Raw genomic sequence first — 8288 nt, 5'->3', positions numbered from 1 at the left:
GATATATTTATGGTAAATCACAAATCAGGTAAGATGGTGTCCGATCTATTTAAATGTTTTTAAAATGATCGGTGATGACTCTAAATCATTTTTTTCCTAAGTCAAAGCCTAATTTTGGACTTACGCTTTCGGACTCACGCGAAAGACGGTTGCGACAATATATATATATATATATATATATATATATATATATATATATATTCCTTGAAATTCTTCTTTGTCCTTTACCATATCCATATTGTACAAGTAAAGGAATTTCAAACTTATTTGATAGTCCAAAAAACGGACTTATATATTATAAAGTTACAAAAACAAAATCTTAATGAAAGAGAGTTAGTCCACTTCCCCAAGACAGTTTGCTTCATTACAATGGAAGGTAGCTTCTGCTTCTTCTAATTCGATCCCCTGATCAGCAAGTCTCTTGTCCGTGTAAACGTACCACTTTGCAAAAACCAAGTAAACTGCCAAGTTCAAGCAACTCAGAGCTACCAAAAGCCAGTAGAAATCATAGACCTCCCTTTGTTCAGATTGTCTGGGAGCCATGGGTGCTTGGTTCCAGTCACCTTGTGGACTAGTAACTAACAAAGAACTTACGAAAAACCCTAAAGAAAGGGTACTCAAAAACAGACCCGTGCTCATTGTTTTCATCCCTTTAGGCCCTTAAGAAGAAGTCGAGCTGCCCTATGTATGTGAAGGCCTCCCCAGCCCCCACTAGCAAAAACTGAGGGATCAGCCAGAAGACGCTCATTGGGATTTGAGCTGATGGGTGATTCGTAAGTCCGTGTGAGCTTGCGGACCTCAATCGCTTGATTTCCGTCAGCGCAGCGGCTATCATTGCGATAATGGATAAAACTAAACCAACACCGATCCTTTGCAAAGGGGTTAGACCCTGTGGGTTTTTAAGAGCCTTCTTTGCAATCGGAGCAATGATTCTATCGTAAATTGGGACGGTTATGAGAATGCTGCCGACGAAGAAAACGGTGAGAGATGCTGGTGGGATTTAGAATTTTCTGATGTGACGGTCGATGGTGTTGGCTTGAGACACTGAAAAGGTTGTCAGTTGGGCATAAACGGCCCAAAAGATGATCGTGGTTGCCCAAATGGGTAACATTCTTAGCACCAATTTAACTTCTTCAACATCTGTTAAGGTTGCTAAGTTCCACTTGTTTGTTTCGGGAACAGATGGGTCCTTGATCGCTGCCCTGTCCAAGAAACTGCACAAAATTTCAAGCAAACAAATAAAAAATCAGCCAATATGGACAAATAAATAAAAAAACAAGTCATTCTCAACATTTAAATCATGGCCAACCGAAATTAATCACCCTTTCGCAACTAAAGTACTCAACCCAAACACGTTTCTAAAATTGCGACTTCTTAGTCCAATTATTATGCATACTATTTTTGTTTTCTTTGATGTTTTAATTTTTTATTTCATTTTGATTTGTTGGACCAATACAGAATCCAATAGCAGGTGTTCAATAAGATATGGTTGGTATTAACAGAGCGTGATGGAAGGCAAATGAACAGGCTTTGGACAACTAAAGCCAACATGTCTGAACCTATAACTGGGGGAGCCGGGAGGTGTGATTCATGAATCATGAGGACTGGTTTGGAGGCTCGTGATCTTAAACACCCGCACATGTTACGGTCAATATGAACCAAAACTCTTATTCTCATATCTTACTGTTAATTTGAATAAACATGATCTTACCTCACTAGGATTGTCAATCATCAAGGACCCCAGAAATTCAATAATTTTAATCTACGATTGCCATATATAACACAACTGGTTCATGTTTATCTGTAATATATTTGTCCCCACTGCCTGCCACCAAACCTTATATAGGAGACATTTAAGATTGCATGTGTTTCTAATTAATTATATTGATTTGAATCACCATAAGAACTTTCGTGGTCCCATTTCAGTTGATTAATCTACCCAAAATAATTTCACATTTGACTGATCAATGCAAAACTTTACAACAGATTGAAAATCATCAAAAAATTTCAAGTTTTAAGAAAAAGATTAGTCAAATTAACATATATGTATATTCTTTTGTTTTACTTTGTTTAAATACTCGGATTCATTTGGTGTATTAATAGTCTTCTTTTAAATATTATGTTTAGGATGTAATTGTTTGTATGAAAGATGTTTAGAATACTAACCGGAACTGCTTGCTGTGTGGCAGCTTTTGCTTCTTCTTCTTCTTCTTCTTCTTCAAACCCTCAGCTGCATCGTCAATTTCGAAAAGCACCGACGAAGCAGATGGCAACTCCAGATGCCTCTACTTCCAGGCAGCAACAAACACAGCGGCAATTTGGGTCAATGGGCTCCCCACCAATTTCTTGAAGCGGTACCGTCTGGTCCCCGACAGAAACACCACCGACCCTATCACGATTGCACAAGCACAGATACCGTAGCCCCATTCACGCCCTATATTGTCCTGGATGTACACCAGAATGGTGACTGAACCAAGCGAGCCTATGTTTATCAAGAAAAAGAACCAGTTGAAGAAGTTTGTCATCCGGGATTTCTCTTCGGGGTCCGACTCGTCGAATTGGTCTGACCCGAACCCTGAGACACTTGATTTGAGTCCCCCGGCCCCAAGGACGGTCATGTAGAGAGCCAATTAGAGAATAATGAGTTGTATGCCGCTGGCTGGGGTGCATGTTGTTGCACTGTAGCTTCTGCATTTCGGAGGCTTTAGGCTTGGGATTATTGTTGAGATTGTAAAGATCGTGACGCCCTGCTCGACAACGTAAAATAAATAAATAAACAAAACCGAGTTTAGCTTTAAATTTTGACTTTGCAGTTATCAGACATAAAAGGAAACGAATTTTACGGTTGCCTGAACGGTGGCGAAGATTCCGATGGTGAGATATCTGTGAATAGGAAAGGATTCATAACATTATAAAAGTTAATTACATAACCGAGTGGGTGCGTTTGCGTTGGAAACGCAGAAGGTATTTCAGAGTGGTAGAAGAGGGCAAACCTGCCAAAGAAAGTGTCGGCGACGAAACCACCGAGCAGACAGAGCATAAAGGAGGTGCCGAGGAAGTTGGTGACGGTGGTGGCCGAGGTAGCATTGCCCAAATGCATGGTTTCGGTCAAATACGTCACCAGATTAACTGGAATTAAAGGAAACCGTACTATGCAGTTATTTAAAATAGAGTAAGTTATATGTTTAGTATTTTTAATTTGTTATAGTATTTAAACTTTTATTTTTTGTTGTTTTATTTCATTACTCCTGTTAAAACCTTAACGTTAAATTTGAATACAAGTTACTTTCAGTTTTCGCATTAATAGTTATTATAGTCACGCAAAAAGCAACATTAATTGGGTCGATCTCCTCTCCGAAAACGTTAACAATCACAAATTGGAAGAAATCATGTTTGAAAAGATCCATTACCAAAACTTTTGGTTAACGGTTGAAATTTCTCATGCTATGTACACCACCCAATTCCCCTTACCAGCTGGGGAAAAAGCTACCTTTTCACTATTAGGAATTGAAGGTCAAAATCTATATATCTTGCCTTTGTCCCTACCCACCTAGTCCCAAGGGTTTACTGTAGGTTTTGCACGGCAAGGACCCATTTCTTCATTTATTATACCAATAGAATGGCTATCAACCTCCCAACACCCTGGAGTTTCTCATATGCATCATTACATCTTTCATAATTAGGCATTTTAGATTATATATGTGCCCGAATATTACTTAAGTTGATATTGTTATCATACGTAATTTTCTTCCTATTGGTAAGATATTAGAAGTAAGGGCAGATGCAAAATTTTATGTTAGTTGAGATAAACTTTTGAAAATTTCAGAAAGGTATATTGTGTATGGTCACCTTCTTCAAATGTAGTAAATCTAGTGGATTTGAGAAATCCTTAATATAGATGTTGAGGTAGTGAATGTAGACTTGATTTAGAAATCGAACCACTCTAAATTTTTTGTGCAAAAGTTTTAATTTCGGTTGCTTCTACCACAATTTTTTTAAAGACCATTTCACTCTCTTGGCACATTTTTGATTAATCGATAAAACTAACATCATCAATTCTTGGAGTGCAAAGGACTCCTTTTGATCGTTGGCAAGAAAAAGATGCAAGCCTTTGGTTGTCTTCGTGACAAGGTGATTAAACGAATTCAAGGATGGACAAAAAAACCGGGGGTGGGGACTAGCCTCATTATTTCTTACTGGGCGAGAGGTGCACCTAACCCACCTACCCACTCATCTATCTTCAGGTAGTCGAGAGGTGTTCTTGAAGGCGGTTGCTCAAGCTCTCCCAACCTATTCGATGGCTATCTCTTATCGGAAGGCATCATTGATTTGATTGTATCGAAAATACAGATGTATAGGTGGACAGAACAACAGAAGAAAGGTTGGATTCATATTGCTTGGTCCAAAATCTGTCGTCCAAAGAAAAAAAGGGTATTGGTTTTAAAGACCTAAAACTCTTTAATACGACACTATTGGGAAGCAAATTTGGTGCCTCATGCATGCTAAACACTCACTGCCATTTAAAGTGCTCTCTTCAAAATACTTTCCCACATGTGACCTGTTGGAAGTAAAGAGAGGGAACGAGACCTCTTTTATTTGGAACTGCATTCATGATCAACAGCAACACCCCTATGCATGTTTCTCGTTGGGGGTGAGAAACCTATCCTTTTCTCCTCGGCTTATACGGATAGTGTCTCTAACCTGGTGAAATGCAAGGAATTCATGATCCCTAATGAGGCTTTATGGGACTTCACGAAGGTGAACGAGGTGTTCACTGCAGAAGATGGAGAATTGATACTTCGGTGTTCGATCACCCCCATTGAGGAAGATTGCATGATTTGGAGTCACCATAGCTCAGGGACTTATAACACAAAGTCGGGGTATGCTTAGCTTCTTAAGGAACTCCAAGAAGAGCAAGACACCTCTAGAATTTGCAACCTTCTGGCTAAACTGAAAACGCTTCCTAAAGTAAGGGTGTTTGGGTGGAAGGTTTGTCACGGTACTCTTTCTGTCGGTGCAAAGCGTCGTACGGCGGTAATAGGTGAAGGTGTGTGCCCCCTCTGCAAATCTGATCAAGAAACGATGCTGCACGCTCTTAAAGACTGCCCGTATGCTAAAGAAGTGCTCACCATGTCTTGCCTTGATCCTCGATCTTTTGAGGGTGATTTCAGCTCTGGTAAGGAAGGAGTGGTTGGAACGAGCTACACAGATTTTACCCCTTGTTTCCTTCTCAAGATTTCTCTTGCTCTTATGGAACTTGTGGAACCATAGGAATAAATGGATCCACTCCGGAGAGATGCAGTCAGCGAGAGATGTTATTGACTGTGCCTGGATGCTGGGGGACGACTTTCAAGCTGTTGGATCCTCCTTGGAACCTCCATTTTTTATCGGCCAATCGCTCGGACGTAGCAATGGACAAAGCCTACGGTTAATAGAATCAAGGTTAACGTGGACGACGCCTTTAAACCGGGAAACAACAATCCTGCGATCGGGGTCATTGCTAGAGATCATCACGGTCTTGTGGTGGGTGGCCATGCAAGGAAATTGGAAGGGATGCTCTCGGCCGAAATGGTAGAAACTGCAGCTTTCACTGATGGATTGGAAATGGTAAAGAAAAATGGATGGGCGGGAGTTGATATCGAAGGGGACTCTTACACTGTGGTGAATCGACAGCTCAATCAAAGCCCTGACTAAATGCACATGGGTTTCCTTCTCCGACATGCAAGGGTGATGTTGCAGGGAGAACGTCTTTTTGCTGTGAGTTCTGTCCCCCGTAGAGCGAATAAAGTGACGCACGAGCTTGGTAAATTTGCTTTTTCTAATAGGGATATTATTTGGTTCGTTAATGATTATGCTTGTTGTATCGCAAACTCTCTGCGTTTGATGATATGGGTGTTCAAATAATCGAATTAATTCAGTTAATCGATCGAATTGAATTAGTTCGGTTAATTCGGTTTGTTATTGAATTAGTTCGGTCAATTAACGGTTAAGAAAATTTTTAGAATTCAATTAACGATTAATTCGGTTCGAATTCGGTTAATTAACCGAATTAATCGAATTAATCGAAATTAAATTTTAAATATTAAATATATTATATATAGCATATGGGCTCAACCCAAATCATTTAAAACCAATTAATAATTTAAGATCCAATAACTTTTAAACTTAAATCAATATTAATTAATTAAAAAATTATATAAATTTTTTATTTTATAATTATATATTATTTAAAATATTTGTAAACTGTTTTTTAATTAAAAAATATTAAATATATTATATATAACATATGGGTTAAGCCCAACCCATTTAAAATCCATTTAATAATTTAAGATCCAATAACTTTTAAACTTAAATCAATATTAATTAAATAAAAAATTTATCTAAAATTTTTATTTTATAATTATATATTATTTAAATTAATTATAAACTTTTTTTGAATTAAAAAATATTTAATTTTTATATAAATTATAAAATTTTAAAAAAAAAATCGGTTAATTCGAAATTAACCGAATTAACCAAATTTATTCGGTTCGGTTAATATGTTCGAAAAAAAATTCGGTTCGGTTAACGGTTAAAGAAAAAAAAAGTTTGGTTAATTCGGTTATGGTTAATTCGGTTCGGTCGGCCACCGTTTTAACCGAATAAACACTCCTACTATGGGCATTGTTTGAATGAATTTTCTTCTTATCCTAAAAAACAATTTTTTATTTTAGTTTTAAACAAATTACCCCTAAAATAAATGGATAATTTCAAAATTACCATTTCTTTTAATCTTTAAAACTTTGTATTAAGACATTTACTTTATATCTATTCTCTTATGATTAATATTTTTGATTTAATAATTTATATTATAGTGATGACAAATATAGTATGTTCTCGACAGTTTGAACATCGTATCTACACTCGACTATTCAGAAGACTTGGAAACATTACTGTAATAGAATGTTAGCTATAATGAACATCTAACACTGGTCGCCTAGAAGAATTTTAATTCCCTTTTTATTATGTATTAAAAATGAATATATGATATATTTATCTTTTATTCTACTCTTTTTAATTTTTAAATTTTATAAAAGAAAATATATATGAATTAAAATTTTATAAATAAAAATATATAAATTAGAACTAATGAAATAATATATTTTCTATAATTTTTATGTAAATATTTTTATTTTAATATTAAAAATTTAATTTATTGAAAATATATCACATAGATAATTTGATAAAATATATATTCTAGTAATCTTATATTTCCTCAACTAAACACTGTAAACTTACATTATTGTTAGACTATTAATATAATATTCTTAGTAATATGTCAAGTAATGCAACATTCCAACAATCTTATTTTCAATGTAATCTTATATTTCATGAATCAAACGATCCCATAGGATAAATTACTTCGGTCATTATTTAAATTTTGTTTTGATTATAATTATTATTTTTTGAAAATTATGTTTTAACATTATTTTGTAATTTTATTTTAGTTATTTATCATTAGAAATTAATTGTGATGATAATATATTACAATATAGGCTATATTGAGGCGGAATTGACAAATAATCCAGGCGGGTGAATTTGGCCTAATAGGGCAACATGAAATTTATTTTGGGGTATACGGTAAATGCTACAGTGTTCATGGAACTTGTCATGCCGACATGACGAGTTCCATGGGATATATATTTTTAATGGGCCGTGTCACGTGGGTCCCATAACTCGAATTTATTTAATATATCCCAAGGTTTTTTTGAAAATTTTAAAAGCATTGGAAAAAATATATTATTTAATGCAGAAGGAACTCGTCACGTCGGTGTGACGAGTTCCAACGGGTATAATTTTAAATTTATTGACCATTGGATTGACCGTTGTTGAATGAGCAATTTTTTTTTTAAATTCAATGGCGTGATGAGTTCCAACGACTAAAAATTTAACATACATAACACACTCCTTTCATCTCTTACACACACACAACACACTCCTTTCATCTTCAATCTCTTACACAACAAACTCATTTCTTCTAACCAAATACATTTCAAATAATGAGCAAGAAATTCTTCACAGTTGTCCATTATAATGGCAAAATTCTATAAACTGATGTTGGTGTTGTGTTTAAATCATACAGGCCAATCAATATGATGTTCCTTGTAGATGTATCTCATCGCCAAATAAAGTAAAAAATTGGGAGAAAACTTGGGGATTATGTTTCATGTTTAAGTTATCGGCACCTGATCTCCTCAAATCCAATGACATATGGAAAAGTCTAGCTTGATGATGACGACGATGTTGTT

At 35.7% G+C, this 8288-nt stretch overlaps 1 pseudogene; it reads right to left on the bottom strand.

Annotated features, from left to right (window-relative positions):
• Positions 1-333: 333 nt before the first annotated feature.
• On the bottom strand, positions 334-2824 carry LOC120114214 (annotated as a pseudogene).
• Between the last annotated feature and the right edge of the window lie 5464 nt (positions 2825-8288).

This window comes from Hibiscus syriacus, unplaced genomic scaffold (genome assembly GCF_006381635.1).
Source record: "Hibiscus syriacus cultivar Baekdansim isolate YM2019G1 unplaced genomic scaffold, ASM638163v2 tig00110221_pilon, whole genome shotgun sequence".
In the NCBI taxonomy this organism is placed as follows: Eukaryota; Viridiplantae; Streptophyta; class Magnoliopsida; order Malvales; family Malvaceae; genus Hibiscus; species Hibiscus syriacus.
This window is presented reverse-complemented; position numbering and strand designations above follow the sequence as displayed.